Source organism: Sturnira hondurensis, unplaced genomic scaffold, assembly GCF_014824575.4.
Source record: "Sturnira hondurensis isolate 20B ecotype Veracruz unplaced genomic scaffold, ASM1482457v3 Scaffold0004136, whole genome shotgun sequence".
NCBI lineage: Eukaryota > Metazoa > Chordata > Mammalia > Chiroptera > Phyllostomidae > Sturnira > Sturnira hondurensis.
The window spans coordinates 25,634,893-25,650,879 of NW_028076767.1; the positions used below are offsets into that span (position 1 = coordinate 25,634,893).

A 15,987-nucleotide genomic window follows, 5' to 3' on the forward strand; every position below is an offset into this window, starting at 1 on the left:
GAGTCATTGGTCAGTCTGGCTGCCGCTCAGGTAGAAGCCCATTTCAAGCTTGCTTGCAGGGGCGAGTGATGGGCTCGCTCCATTGTGCTCATATTTGCATGGTTGTGAGCGCTGCGTGGATTGGCCGACGCTGAAGACGCCCCGCCCCCTGCCTCGCGCCCCCCGCCTAGGAGACGCTGCTGCGCGCGGCCCCGCCCCCCGGGACACAGCGGCAGGGCCACGGGGGAGGGGCGGGGCTGGGGTCCAGGGGGCCTAGGGGGCGGGGCGGGGTCCTGCACACTACAGATCGCAGGCAGGGGGCGGGAACCTGGAGAGCGCACGAGGCGGGCCGGGCTTCACCCAGCAGGTGGAGGTCGCGCAGGTAGCGGGCTAGCCATCTGGGACACCCGAGGCTAGTGTCTCCGGGGATTGGAAAGGATGTGGCTGGGGTTACGCGATAGAGAGATTCCGCTGGGACCGAGGTCCCGCAGACAGAATCGAGAAGAGGCGAGGGTCTCTCAGAGCGAGGAAAGGTGTCCAGAAGCCTAGCGAAGAGCCGATGAGTCCTATGCTGAGTCTCCTGCCGCATGTTCTGCCGCTCCGCCTGGGTCTCTGGCGCTCCTGATAGTCGACCGGCTTCTTTCTAGGCCCCTCGCACACCCCTGGAAGTTTTCCAGTCCCGGGGATCCCGTAGCGCCTTGGATATGCCTCCGTAAGACCAGGTGTCCATCTATGATGTATGTATTTTCAGGCCTCTTTCCCGTACCATCCTTTTAGCATCCTCAAGGACAGGGCCCAGCATATGGCAGAGTTTCAGCTAATTGTTTAACATTTTTTTAATTCCTTCGTTAGCAGCTAATTTTTGAGTGTCCACTAAATGCCAGGCGTTAATCGAAGACAGGGAATACAACAGTCAATGGAACAAAGACAACAAGGAGTAGGGGGGGTAATGGGAAAGAAAGACAATAAATAAATAAATACGAGAGGTAGACAGTGAAAAATGTTATAAAGAAAACAGAAGGAGGCAGGGAGGGAAGGGGTTTGCCCTGTGTGGCTGAATACTGTGAATCCCATGAATGCCCCTGTGCTAGGACCTAACCCCTCACCCCTGCCTGCCCTTACCATGGGTGTTTCCTTAGCACCCACTTTTAAAAAAATGGTTGGATTCTGACTGTAGAGGCTCAATTTATCTTAGTGGAAGTAGCAATGATCTGAGTCCTGATGATTTCAAGAGCAGTTTGTCAGATACATTTAAAATGAACATGATTTGCCTTCATCAGGGGTAGCTGTAAACGCTTTAGCAGAGCCTTTCTGCACCCCCAGAGAGAGGATATTTTTAGTGTCTTTGAAACCTCAACTTTCCTGTGGTTTTCAGTCTGTTCTCCTAACTCTCTTCTAAGGACCACTTCTCTTCTTGGCAGAGACCAAAGATTTCACCAGTTTGAAAATGCCGAGATAGCAGCCCCCTGACACCTGTCTACCTCATCTGTGCACGTGTCTGTCTCATTGGACTCAAGGCTGGCCCAAAAGGCTCACGATCCTTCCTTCCTCTTCTTTCTTCCTTAAATATTTACTAAGCACCAACTGTGTTCCAGGTATTATTCTAGACACAAGGGATATAGCATGAAATAATGCAGACAACATTCCAATCCTCAGGGAACTCATAAGCCAGTTGAGGACAAGATGGAGATTTACACAGGGATCCTGTGGCAAAGCTGTTGGTGAGTTGGTGAGTGAGTATGCAGAGAGCTGCTTATCCCTCCCTGCCTCACAGGGACAACACTTGCCCTCCCCACCCAGCTGCTGCAGGGGCTAAAGCAGGACCAGGCAGCTAGTAGCCACAGCCTCTCCAAGTGAACATCAGGATCAAGGGAACTAAAATTCTCGAGTGATCGTGTGGCTCAGGTTTGTGCAATTTCGTTTCTGGAAAGGGGCTAGGTGCAGAGTTATATCAGAGACAGCGTCCTATATTAGGAGTCCTACATGGCCCTCCCTTTGCACAATCAAGTCCCTTGCCCACAAAAGATGAAATAAATTGGCTGGAGAGGAATGGGACCAAGACACAGGGAGCACAATGTGTATGCCAGGGCATAGAGGCAAGAAACAGCATTAGGATGTGTGGCAGCTGGAGGGAGGGAGACGGTAGACTTGTCAGTAATGCCTGTTCCTATACTTAACAAAAGTCAGTAGCATGTAATAAGTTAAACACGCAGAGATACAAACATTATGTCACTAAGTAAATCAGTAGGAGTACATGATTCTCAAATGAATGGAACAGGTACAAGCGAAGGAAAGATCTGGAATCTGTGTTCAGGAGAGATAGCAGGCTTAAACCGTCAAGATGGCAGAACTGAGCAGGGTTATTGGAATCTGTCCCTTAAAATATTTCCATGGCTCCCAGGGACCTGTGGGTGGGCACTGGAGGGGAAACAGAGACAGCCAACTGGCTTCTAGCTGTACCCATTCATGGAGGTGTCTTGGCCTGGGTTCACCAGAATGCAGAGCCTGATTCTCAGGCAGGTCTAAGAGACAAAAGCCCAAGGACAGAGTGGTTACTCATCTGGCCTCCACTAAGGGTGGCTGCCTGCTTCCGCTCAAGGGATCATCCTCTGAGAAGCCACATAAAATGAGTCTTGGTATGCAGCCTGTGAGAGGGAGAAGGGAAGGAAATTTATCTACCAGCTCATCTCCCATTGGCTAAAGATTTACTCCAGTTGTTCACGCATAGGTGCCAAGTGGGGTTCTGTGGTGTCCCAAAACTCAGGGCCACGAGGTGAAGCCTTATTAGAATGCCACTTGTGTCTGAGCACAAGCAGAGCTGGATGGATGCCACAGCGACTGCTGGAACAAGAGATGGTTGACACTAAGAGGCTCTGAAGGTCGGGCAGGTAACACCAGTGATGCACAACTTTCTGTACCATATGGTGTGTCCATGTTCAGAAAAGACCCCAGGAGAGCAAATCCTTAAGAGCTCTGAAGGAGAGCCACAGAAGGGCTTCCAGCAGTTCTAAAACATTCTGCTGGTAACTCCATAAACACAAGTTACCTTCTTGCCTGACCACATTGCCTTCCTGCCCCCATTCACTTGTCTGTTTCCTCCATTATTTCTTGTTCTTATTTATTTTATTTATCTGTGGCAGAGAAAAGGCTATTTTCATCATCAGCCCATTTCATTTTCCTCCTAGGCTCCTAGCAAAACTATATTTCTCAGTAATCAGGTAAGCCCACGTGACCAAGCTCTGGGTAATGAAATTTGGACAGAAGTGATAGGTATATCCCATTTCTGGGCATCCCCTAAGACCTCCTGTGTGATCCTCAAACCTTCCTCCATTCTTTGTCTGCCGGCCAGATGCAAAGATACCCAGCAGAGTACTTAGAGGCCCCAGAAAATGGCAGTGGAGCGAGCCTAGGTCCCTGGCAGACTGCATGGAGCAGAACCCTGTGCCCCCTGCAGTGGACTGTGCTATAAGAGATAGATAAAGTGTCAGTGTCAAGTCACTGAAATATGAAGGTTGTTTGCCACAGCTCTTAGCACACTAATACAGTGCTTGTCTAACTTCATTTATTTCTGTGTCCCTTAGGGGCAGGAAGGATCATGTTTATGTGGCTTTGTAACCCAAGTGTTGGTGTGATGCCCAACACATAGTAGGCATTGCTCAAAGTCTGTAAATGAGCTGATAACTTGAGCCTGGTCTTAAAGGATCAGAGGGAGGATGTCAGGCAAGGGGGCAGGCAGAAAGTGGTGTTGCATTCAGAGGGGCATGGAATGTGAAGACTGAAGAGACTAGGGAGGGCATACATAGCTCTCAACAGTGCAAATGATTGATGATGTGAGAGGGAGATGGCTGGGGTGAGGCTAGAGAGAAGACAAGGGCAAGATCACAAAAGGCCTTACTCATTACAGGAAGGAGTTTGAACTATATCCTACAGGACTCATTCAAGGATTTCAGACAGGGATGTGATGTCAGCTTTGTGTTTCAGAAAAATCTCTTTAGCAGCCTCGAAGAAGGACGGCTTAAAAAGGAGGAAGCATAAATATGGATTTTTGAAAGCAACATTTCCCTTTGCCCCAAGTCATCCCATGAGATGCTCCATTAAAAAGAGGTTTGGGGGTCAAGTTGGCTAGGTAAGTTGTGCATACTCTCGCCCCTTCCTATTGCTCAGTAGCATATTAAAAACGGAGAATTAATGAAGTCTGTTAAAGTGTAACATAATAGTTCTCAGTGAAATCTATGAAACGTTAACATAAGGGTTCTCAAAATGATTTGACCACAGAACCCCCTTTTCATTTAATACCTATTAAAACTGGCAGTTGAATTAGATTTGCCTACATAGAACAGAAAACAAGAAATACAAGGACATAATAAGATCGAAGTGTATTTTTGTCTTGCATTAAAGAAAACTGGGAAGCAAGTAGTTCAAGAGCGGTATGGCAGCTCTGGGATTGTGAATCCAGGCTTTAGTATTTTTGCTCTGCCATCCTCACCTTTCCTTTCTACGGTCCAGGATGGCTGCTGAAGCACCAGTCCATACACCCTTGGAAGGAGAAATGGGAAGGCAAAATGGAAAAAGTGGAGCCGAGTCATATCCCTTAAGCCGCCTTCGTGGAAATATTACACAGCACTTCTACTTATGTCTCATTGGCCAAAACTTGTCACATGGCCACACCAAGCTGCAAAGGAGGCTGGGAAATATACTATTCTATTTTAATAGGCTATGTGCCAAGTTGAAAATTGAGGTTCTGTCATCAAAGAGTTGAAAGATTCAGCTAGCAGCCTGGCACAATTTCCCACAGAAATAATGTTCCAGAGAAAATAAGTTGGGACAAAATAACTAAGTAAGGAGATGGATTTTTAAAAAACATTTTACAGCTTTATTGAGGTATAAGTCATATGCCATACAATTCACCTATTGCAAATGTATAGTTTGATGATTTTTAGTAAATTTGTACAGGTTCGCAACCATCACTCAGTTTTAGAACATTTGCGTCACCCCCAAAAGTTCTCTTCTTCACATTTGTAGTCAACCCTCATTTCAGCCCAGGCTCGGGCAACCATTGATCTGCTTTCTTCTCTGTGATCTTGCCTGTTCTAGAAATTTCATATATACACTATAGTGTAATATGTAGTCATTTGTGTCTGGGTTATTTCATTTCACATCACATCGTTGTGGTTTATCCATGTAGTGGAATGTATTGTCAATTCATTCTTTTTTTTTATTGCTGAACGGTCTTTCTTGTATGGATACACCACTTCTGTTTATCCACTCAACAACTCCTGGACAGTCGGACTGTTTCCACTTTGGGGCTACTATGAACGTTGCTGCTACGGACGTTCACGTACACATCTTTGAGGGGACATATGTTTTCATTTCTCTTGGGTAAGTGCCTGAAGAGATGATGCTTCGAACTGAACACATTCATTGAAAGGATTTTTATTGAGCGCCTATGACTGACAAGGGTTCTAGGAATACAACAGTGGTTGAAATTCAGCACAAACCCTGCCCGAACCTAGCAGTCTTTGGAGGAGACAGGCATTAGTCAAATAATCGTTCAAACCACGATAGCAAGCAAACATCACAGCAGGTAAGTGTCGTAAAGGCAGGGTACTGGCGCTGTGCCAGCCCATGCCGGAAGAATCTGCCTTGGCCACGGAGGTCCGGAAAGCTGCCCATGAGCTGAGATCTGAAGTGCGATATGATTTCACATCACCCCAGTGAATTTTGTCCTTCCAAGTAATGTCTTGTGAAGCCGTACACTTATTTCCCATAATGCTCCCCTCACAAACAGTTCTCGAATAGTTTATTGGTGTGCTGATCCCAGGCGTATTTGTCCTCAATCTTTTTCGTTTTAACCTCTCAGAGTGTTTTGTTTTCTGATTAGACCATGACTCATATAACAAGCCACATAAGAAAATCAACTGCATCTCTTTCGAATCACATCTCACTTACTGCCCCAAATGGAATTCATCTGCTTGATCATGGGCCTTATTCCCCAGAGCTGGTAGAGAGGGGTGCATGGCAGTTTGCAAAAATAAACTTATAGATACAAAAGAAGGAGAGTGAACAATATCAGTTCTATTCTTCCTTACAGCTCAAAAATCATGTGTCTATGATTTGCCACTGAGAAAGATTCCAAACAGTGACCCACGGTGTATGGATGTAACTCTCAAAGAATAAATAAACGAGTGTGTAGCCAGTGGCCTGCCAAAAGCACCCTTCCCCAGGAAAAAACTAGATAAGAACAGTCAACCCCACAGGCTCTGGAACCTGAGCAATCTGGTTCAAATCCCAGCTCTACCACTAGTGACCTTAGGAAAGTCACTTAACTCAGTTTCTTGATTCCCAAAATAGTGTTATTGTATGGATTAAATGATTCATACAAACTACTTAGCACATGGTAACTACTCAACAAATGGTTCACTACTCCAGCGTTATTATATCCTTTCCTCTGGCTCCCTTTCCCCAGGTTCTGTTGTTGACTTGTTCTTTTTGAAACATGCTAATTCCATTAACTGGACTAAAGTCAATCTCTGTTCTTCTTGTCTTTGGTCTGAAGACCTGTCTTAGAGTGCCTTCTGCTGATATACAGTCTCCATCCCTTAGGTATTAAACTGATTGATTTAACTCTTAGAGTGCTGCAGAGCTCTCCCGCCCATGCATACAGTACTACAATTTTGATTTTTAAAAATCTGAGATGCTGTCAGTAACTATGATTTATGGAAAGTCACACCTCAAATGTTCTTGGACAGGATTTTTTTTTAATCACTGGTTATCTTGCCCTGAAACAGCTCCATAAATCCTTCATTCTCACTCAGCAGTATACTTTCCTGCAGCAACCGTTAGGCAATTTTAGCCATAAAAACTTGCCTAAGCTGAGGCTTTTCACCAAGCCTCAAAATGCTTTGGAATGCTTCCCCTTACGTGTAATTCTACCATCAGCGTTACTGTGTGAGTTAGACGGGCTACCACCTGCAAACTGACCATAAAAGAAGCAATGTTGTTTTACCTTCTAGGAAGAAAGCATTATGTTTAAAAAATTAAGTAGCTAATTCCCATGTTTTTCCTGAAGTAAAGCATGGTAGCTGTCCTCCAAGATAGGGCTCTGTGATCTCCATGGGTTGAGATTCAAGCTCATACATTGTCCCTGCTGTACTGAAGAGGGCCAGCTGGGAATGGCTTGCAGTGTAAAACCTATTTGTCATCTCTTTCTCTCTTTTTTTTAACTCTCACCCGAGGAAATTATAGGGGTTTTAGGAGGGCTGCGCCAGAAACTGGAGGTAGGGACCAAACATATTTCTTATTATGTCACAGAGAGATAAATGAATACATGGGCTCATGAATAAATAAATTAATGGATGGACACATGGGTAAATGAATAGACAAATGGGTGGGTGGAGGAGGATTGACAGATAAGTTGATATAGAAACACATGGAGAGATAGAATGTGGATAGATGTATAGATACGTGGATAGATTAATGATTGTCTGGTGTGTGGGTAGACCACAGATGGATTGATATTTTATTCTTTTTTTAAAAATATATTTTATTGATTATATCATTACAGTTGTTCTATTCCCCCCTTCATTTCCCTCCACCCTGCACACCCCTCCCCCACCATCCCCCCTTTAGTTTATGACCACATGTCTCAAGTTCTTTAGATTCTCTATTTCCCCTACTATTCTTGCCCTCCCCCCCTATCTATTTTCTACCTACTGTCTATGCTATTTTCTATTTTATTCTTAATGACAGAAGTACTGTCTTTGATAAGAAATGTGGACTGTTGGCCAGTAGGGAAGTTCCCAGTTAGAAAGGGAGCCTTCCAGATGAACTATAAAGTGAGCACAAAGCTGGGTGCTGTCTCTATCTGGAATGCAATGCTCTTCTTTCAAGTAATTCCCTTCAACTCATTCCCTGCCTCACAGCACAAGCACTGCCTTCTCAGGGAAGCCTTACATAAAATATGCTCACACTGTTGTGTCCCTTCCCTTTGGGGCCCTTGTTAAACTTTAGCTTTACATTTATTTGTATGACCATGTGACGAGGATATGTCTGTTCCACTGGATGGCGGCTCCACGGGGGCAGGGATCCAAGTTTTTTGTGCACCATTTTATCCCCATCCTTTAAGTCAGGCTTGGCACATAGAAAGTGTGGGGGGTTTTTTAAGTGCTTTTTTGAATGGATTGGAACCTTCCTGTGGCAAAACTCCCATTCAAGTCATCAGGAAAGCTTTTGATGGGCTGCTGGGGCATTATTGATACCCTGGCAACTAAGTCTGGCTTTACTGATGGCAGACTTTGACCAGGACAGTACTCCCCTTGAAGGGAAGAGCCACCCACTGAGTTCAAGTCTCCCACCACCCTAGAGAGGATCAGAGCCCTGGTCTCTGGGCCAGGTCAGCTACCTCTTTGCCTTAACTCAGATCCTCCACACTCAGTGGTCCTGGAACCAGCAGCCTCTGTGACTCGGTGAGGCCCGCTAGGCGTCTCCCACCCTGATCTCCATCAGTGCCAGCTCCAGCCACCTGCCCCTGCCCTGCTCCAGGCAGACAGATCCAGAAACCACACCTCTGATGAACAGCTCTCACAGCCTTTTCTGTCACTCTTCTGCCCGCTCATCCCCAGGTAGTTTCACTTTGACCTTGGCAGTTATCTGCTAGGCTTCAGTTTGAGTTTTGCGATCTCGTCATCCTTTCTGTACCCGAGAGAGCGGCACCCGAAGTCCCAGCTCTGCATCAACTAGCTGTGTGCCTTTGTCGGGTTCCTTAACCTTTCTGAGTCTGTTTTCTGGTCCAGTGAAATGGATGCAGTAAGCGTATGTCCCAGGGTGGTTGTGGCGATTAAGCATAATGATATGTAAATGAAGCATCTAGCATGATGACTGGTAACAGCAAATGATGATCAATGATTAATTTCCCGTCTTTCTTTCCAGGTTTCTCTCTTTTGTTTCTTCCTGAGGCACAATGCAGTTTCCCCTTCTATTTTCCACTTTTCTGTCTACAGACCACTTTCTAGCCCTCATAAAAATAGCACCACCTAAGACAAATTTGCACAGCATTTTTGTATCCTCTAAATAACTCCTTTCAATTATAGACTGGTCAGTTATCTGAGCATTACTAAACCATCTGAAACTGGTAAGTAAAGTTCTGTATTCACATTCAGAGAACAAAGAGCTAAATCCACACTTTGGAAACCGGTGAAGGAAAGACGTTTTCCTTGAGGCCCAAGACCTGGTGTGGAATGTGTCAGCCTATTGCTGCTGCCGCTGGCTGTAAGACAATGCACAAGAAACCCTTTATATTTTAAATTGGACACAGCAGTCATGAAGCTAATGGAAGAATGGAGGCCTACACTTCCTGGGAAGAGAGATTTGGCAGGAGGTCCCTGTGAGTTACCCACAGGGTACTCATGTGCATAATTTCATGCTGAAGAACTGAAAGTTCAGAAAGAAATGAAGAAATTAGTGGGAAAGGGGTTTTCAACTTATTTTTGGAATAGTGAGTTAACAGCGGAGATCTGTAAGCTATAGAGAGGTGTCAAGAAGGGGTCATGATCAGCTCTTACAAACACAAGTGCAGAGGAAAGCAGATGGTCCAGGGTTCAGATACCGGCAGCACCATATTCTGATTTCGTAACTTTGGTCGAGTTACTCCGTCTCTCTGGGCTTCCTTTTCTGAGTCTGTAAATTAGAAACTAAGATTGTTTGTATCACATAAATTGTCTATTAATTCATTAAAAGTGCTAAGAACAGTTCCAGGCTTCTAAAAATGCTTCATTAGGAGATAGGTATAACGTACTAGTTATTGTTAGTTATGGGCATAGTCACCTCCACTACTCATTATTGAGAAGGATACATGCCCAGCCATGGAAATGTTGGGGTTTATCTTTAAGAAGATGGGATAAGACTGACATTTCTTGAAAAGGTCTGGATGAATTAACACAGCCCAGAGTCTGACTCTCAAACTTAACAGCTTCGAAACCTGATTTTGTTAGTGCTGAGAACAGATTCACCTCTAGGGCAGATTCACACTAACCAAACTCATTAGACAAATGTACAAGTCAGATCACAGTCAATTAATTTTCAATAAGAAATAGGGCTTTTGAAAGGGTTACAATACTCAGGTCTGTGTGATCAGTGTATTTTCTCCCTGGGCTCACATGTATGTGGGAAGCCAAGTCTTCATAGGAAGACACATAACAAGCAACTTAGAGCAGTGAGACTCAGAAGATTGAAATGTAAAGCGGTTTCAGCCCATGCTACCCCAAGCCAGCAATTCGACATTAGGGATAGCCTTTCCCATGCTGTATGTTATGAAACTTTATCCTCCTGGCCAAGCTATAAAGGTCAACACTCTTTGGTGACTTTGACCACTTAAATTGTAAGTCTGGGTGCCCCACCAAACTCAAACAGGGGTCTCCTCCAGGGCAGAGAGCATACTCAGTCATGTCTGCATCTCCAGTGCCCAGCGCAGAGACCTGCGTTAGGTCTCGCTTGGATTCATTTCTTTGAGTAATTTGCTATCTTCTCCAACTTTCTATGAAGATTGGTTCCCATGTCTATCTTGCCATGAGGGTCTAATATAACTCTTGCTTTGCTTTACCTGCCAGCTGGACCCCCACCACTAATTCTGGCTGCCTGGTGGGAGAGTCTCCGAGCCTGGACTTTACTGAGAACCCTGCAACCTCTTAAACCCTACCTGAGTGGGCCGAGTTTCCCCAGCCCGGACATATTCCCAGGGTAAGTTCAGGACCAGGTCCTAAGCCTCTGGCTATCACCACGGTCCTATGAACATAAGGCCAGGCCTCCTCATGACCGTTATACTCAAACTCCAGATCCAACTTGGTCCCCCACTGTTCTGCCCGCCTCCTACACCACCTCAAGCATGTTAGCTGACAAATCAGCAAGTCTCTCTTGGGCCGAGATGCCTATGGCATCATCATCATGAGCAAAATCAACAGAACAAGAGGAAATTAGCTCATTCCACAGAGAGGCACTTGGAGCAGCCAGGCAGCCTAAAGTTCCAGGCAGGCCAGGCAAAGGACCACCTACATCACAACTATCTTCTTAGCTGTTACTACTCTTTTGGGCAGAAGTGTTCTCAGAGCCGATCTCACAAACCCATTCTGAAGAAGTCTCTGGCACAGGGGAAGGACCAGGAGACCCCACCGGGCTATCTCCAGGACCCTCATTTTTGCCTACCCGGACCAGGTAATAAGCTGGAGCAGGACGAGCTGCTGGACCAGATAATAAGGGATGTGTGTTCTGTGCTCTAGGGTAAGGATGTTTGAGGGCCATTGCTGAGCTGGTCTTTAAATACTCACTGACCCCCCACTCTAGACCAGCCCCCAAAATGACTAAGTCATCATTCTCACTGCACAGGGTTCCTGGTCCAGCAGATGAGAATGTTAAAGCATTCCAGATTGGGCTCTGTAGAACAAAGAAAATACAAGTAGAGACAAAGCAGTTGAAACAAAGCTCCCTTGTGTGGACTGTGGTTGAAAGGAGACAGCATTAGCCAGAGGATTGGGAGAGCAGACTTCACTTTAAGAATTACCAATTGAGCCCTGCCTGGCGTAGCTCAGTGGGTTGAGCGCGGGCCTGCGAACCACACGATCGCAGTTCAATTCCCAGTCAGGGCACATGCCTGGGTTGCAGGCCAGTTCCCAGCAGGGTACACACAAGAGGCAACCATACATTGATATTTCTCTCCCTCTCTCCTTTCCTTTTCCTCTAAAAATAAAAGTTTAAAAAAAGAATTACTGATTGAAAAGTTCAAGAGGCTGTGGTACAGAGGTGGTAAAGGGAGATGAAGCTGGCAAGGTAGGTTACAGGAGAGGACTTCATTCTGAAGACCAGATCTCTATAGCAGAACAGCAGAATGTCCACTGAGTTCAGGAGCACAGGAGAAGGAACACACCTAGGAGTGGACAGGACGCACTAGGTTTGTCCAAGGAGAGTCTGAAATCCTGGGTCAGTGTGGACTCCATGAGCTCTGTGTGTTTGCCATACCTTTAGCCTCTGAGCAAAGTGGTTATAGATCCTACCCCTTGAGCAGGACTCTCTACATGAGTCATGATCAACAGATCTAATGACACCATCTTTGGGGAAGTTGGGATCTAAGGAATGACTTAAACAGCAGAGCAGCTTCAAGTTTTGAGAACCCACAGAGAAAAAGCAGCTAGCAGAAGAAGTGGGGCAGCAAAGTCACCAGGCTGAAGAGACCACAAGGCAGACAGAAGGAGCCTGGCAGGGAGCTATGATCCTGTGAGAGTAACTGATTGGGAGAGGGAAGAAAAACCAATACACCCACCGGAAGGAGGAGCCATGAGCTAGAAGGAGAGAGAAAGGAGCCATGAAATCATGAGCATGGTGAAGTGACAAAGGCAGAGAGCAATGGTACCCATTTCTCAGGGAACCACGAGATGCCTGGAAAAACAGCAAACATTTTTTGTCCATCCCACAGCCGCTGGGCTCCAGGGAGAGGTAGAGCTCCTCTCTCCCCACCTCTTCCTCTCAGCAGTGGGCCTGCCAATAACAACGCGCCCAGGGCCAGAGGACTAAAGGGGCCACATGGCTAAGGGTTAATCTCCCTCTTTTACTTTGAACTTGTGTTTGAAATTCTCCTTTTCTTCCTCTCAGGTGGCTAAGAAGGCAAATGGCCTGGGTCTGTTCCCACTTAGGACCTGTGTTTCCATCAGGGGAAAACTGGGGTGGGTGGGTAAGTCGAGATCTGCTACAGAACTCAAAATCTCGACCCTGCTCAGTTGTTTTGTCCTTGGGCTCTTCACTGTGCACCATTGGAGTGGGGAGTGGGGAGTGAGGATGGGGCCCATGATGGGAAGAGGAAAAAAATTAAACCGTGTGGGGCCTCTGGTTTCCAACAACAGAGCCATAGCCAGTGACCCTAAAGAGGAAGGGATTTCTTGGAAGAATCTTAAGTATCTCACAGAACTGATAGGAAGGCTAGAAAACTGGCCTCAGAAAAGACAGCTAAGATCCTATTACAGGGACAGTCTGGTTAGGTCCTTTCTGCCAGTTCTGCTGCCACTGGAAAAACACCGCCATTGTCCTGGGCTCTGGTTTCCTCTGAACAGAATGGGTGCTCAGATGCTGAGCAGCCAAAAATGGTAACTGTCCTCTTCTCAGGTCAGTCTGTTCTCCCTCCCGGCCAGGTGAAAGAATTCCTCACGTTGTTCATCCAGCACAACAAAAGGCCTCAACCTCAGAGATAGGATCCCTGGCCTCGCTCTCTGTCAGAGACATGGGGAGGAGGGATGGGCGGCAGTGGCTGTGGCGGGATGGTCTCAGGTCTCGGGAAATCGTGGGCATTCTCCAGATTCTGTTGTCCCCCATGTGACTTACCTCGTTACGGTTGGGCCCCAGCGATGGGAATTAAAGCCTGAAAGCACAAATTGGAAAAACTCTCAGGGTTGAGGTGCAGGGAGAGGCTCCCAGGCTGGCAGGGAGTTTGTTGGAGAGACCCACAGGGTCCTGGAGGGTGTACAAGCCCACACACCGGGGAACTGGCACCCGGGGGGCCTATTTTGCTTGCGGGAAGCAGCAGAGGGGACCTAAATCTGAGAGAGAGCTGAACAAGCGCCATTGTTCCCTCTTTGACCCCGCCCCCACATACAGCATCACAACCCAGCGACTGGGTCGCCCTGCCCTAGTGAACACCTAAGGCTCCGTCCCTCATACATAACAGGTGGAAACAGACCAAACATTATGACTCAAGAACAGCTCAAAGCCCCAGAGCCAATACTTCTAAGTGACCAAGAGATAGCCAACCTATCAGATGCACAGTTCAAAAACACTGGTGATCAGGATGCTCACGGAACTGTTTGATTTTAGTCACAAATTAGAGGAACAAATGAAGGCTAAACTAATTGAAACGAAGGGAAATGCACAGGAAACCAATAGTGATGGAAAGGAAACTGGGATTCAAATCAAGGGAGTGGACCAGAAGGAAGAAAGAAACAACCAAACAGAAAAGAATGAAGAAACAAGAATTCAAAAAAATGAGGAGAGGCTTAGGAATCTCCAGGACATCTTTAAACATTCCAATATCTGAATTATAGGGGTACCAGATGGGGAAGAGGAAGAATGACAAGTGGAAGACTTATTTGAACAAATAATAAAGGAGAACTTCCCCAGTCTGGCAAAGGCAGTAGGCTTCCAGGAAATCCAGGAAGATCAGAGAGTCCCAAAGAAATTGGACCCAAGAAGGAGCACACCAAGGCACGTCATAATTACATTAGCCAAGATTAAAATGAAGGAGAGAGGCCCTGGCTGATGTAGCTCAGTGGATTGAGTGAAGGCCTGTGAACCAGACGATCTCGGTTCAATTCCCAGTCAGGGCACGTGCTTGGGTTGCAGGCCAGTTCCCAGCAGGGGACGCATGAGAGGCAACCATACATTGATATTTCTCTCCCTCTCTCCTTCCCTTCCCCTCTAAAGATAAATAAATAAAGTCTTTAAAAAATTGAAGGAGAGAAGAAGCAGCAAGAGATAAGGGGATAGTCACCTACAAAGGAGTCCCCATCAGGCTGTCAGCTGATTTCTCAAAAGAGACCTTACAGGCAAGAAGAGGCTGGAAAGAAGTATTCCAAGTCATGAAATCCGAAGACCTACATCCAAGATTGCTCTATCCAGGAAAGCTTTCATTTAGAATGGAAGGGCAGATAAAGTGCTTCTCAGATAAGGTCAAATTTAAGGAGTTCATCATCACCAAGCCCTTATTATATGAAATGTTAAAGGGACTTATCTAAGAAAAAGATAAAAAATATGTGAAAGGACAGCAAACTCACAGTTATTAACAGCCACACCTAAAACAAAAGCAAACCAAGAGGACAGCTAGATCAGGAGTGGAACCATAGAAATGGAGATCACATGGAGGGTTAGCAACAGGGGAGTGGGAGGAGAAGAAGGGGGTAGAAGTTACGGAGAATAAGTAGCACAGACGGTAGGTAGAAAATAGACGGGGGAGGGCAGGAATACTATGGGAAATATAGAATTTAAAGAACTTGTGACACATGGACATAAACTAATGGTGTGTGCAGGGTGGAGGGGAATGAAGGGAGAGGAAATGGGACAACTGTAATGGCATAATCAATAAAATATATTTTAAAAAAATACCTGGGGAGTAGGTTTGGGGTAGAGATGAACACACTTGTGTGTTGACACGTTGTTTTAGGCATCTAAGGAACATTCAGGTGGAGATTTCCACTGGCAAGTTCATTAGAAGAAATATGATGTGGAAACCCACCCACACCCAGATGGATTACAGGTGGGGATTTAGCTCTCCCGCTGGAGAATGGTGCTAGCGTGTGTGCCAGCTCCAACTCTGGGAAGTCCTGTGGCCTAGACTCTGGCCCCCTCTCTGTCATTACACTCGTATGTAATAAACATGAAGGGCCTATTTTGTGCCCTGTCCTGATGTCTTCCCTTCTCTCTCCCATCCCCAGGCTCACTGTTTCGTCACAGCTGCAGGAAGGCAGGCCTGCGCTGCCCTTGGGGAGACTGAGCCAACACACTGCACCGGAACCTCTGTCTCAGAGCTATGTAAGCTACTACAGTGTGCTGGAGACTTGATTTCATCCAGCACAGACAGGTGAAATGGAGTGCTCAAATCACATAGTCCTGGCATCGCTTTTGTAGCTAAAATGAAAAACTAAATGAAAGCCATTCACCCAACAAAATGTGTACATCTACATAGTCTGACAACTCCTGATGTACACAGGGGAAAAAATCCTGTCTTGTCATTGCGCCACTCCCGTTTCTGCAGGCTTTGGTGGGAGGCCAGCCTGTCTCGCAGTCCTTGGGAGCCGGAAATGAGCGTGGAGAAGGCCGGGGAGGGTGGGGAGCAACGGAGTGATTTGTGTTACTAAGTTGCCAAATGGTAACTGCCCTGTTCTCTGCTTCTCCAGGGCCTGAGGTGTGGGGATTTTGGCACGCTGCTGTGGAGGGGTTACTGCATCCTTTTACCCTACAGGCTTATGAGTCCGAGGAAGT

At 46.3% G+C, this 15,987-nt stretch overlaps 1 long non-coding RNA gene across 1 annotated transcript; it reads left to right on the forward strand.

Annotated features, from left to right (window-relative positions):
• Window positions 1-325: 325 nt before the first annotated feature.
• Window positions 326-15,651, forward strand: LOC118985901 (uncharacterized). The gene is made up of 3 exons (XR_005066226.1): window positions 326-716; window positions 10,584-10,713; window positions 15,441-15,651. It is a non-coding gene; the product is annotated as an uncharacterized LOC118985901 (long non-coding RNA).
• The last annotated feature ends 336 nt before the right edge of the window (window positions 15,652-15,987 follow it).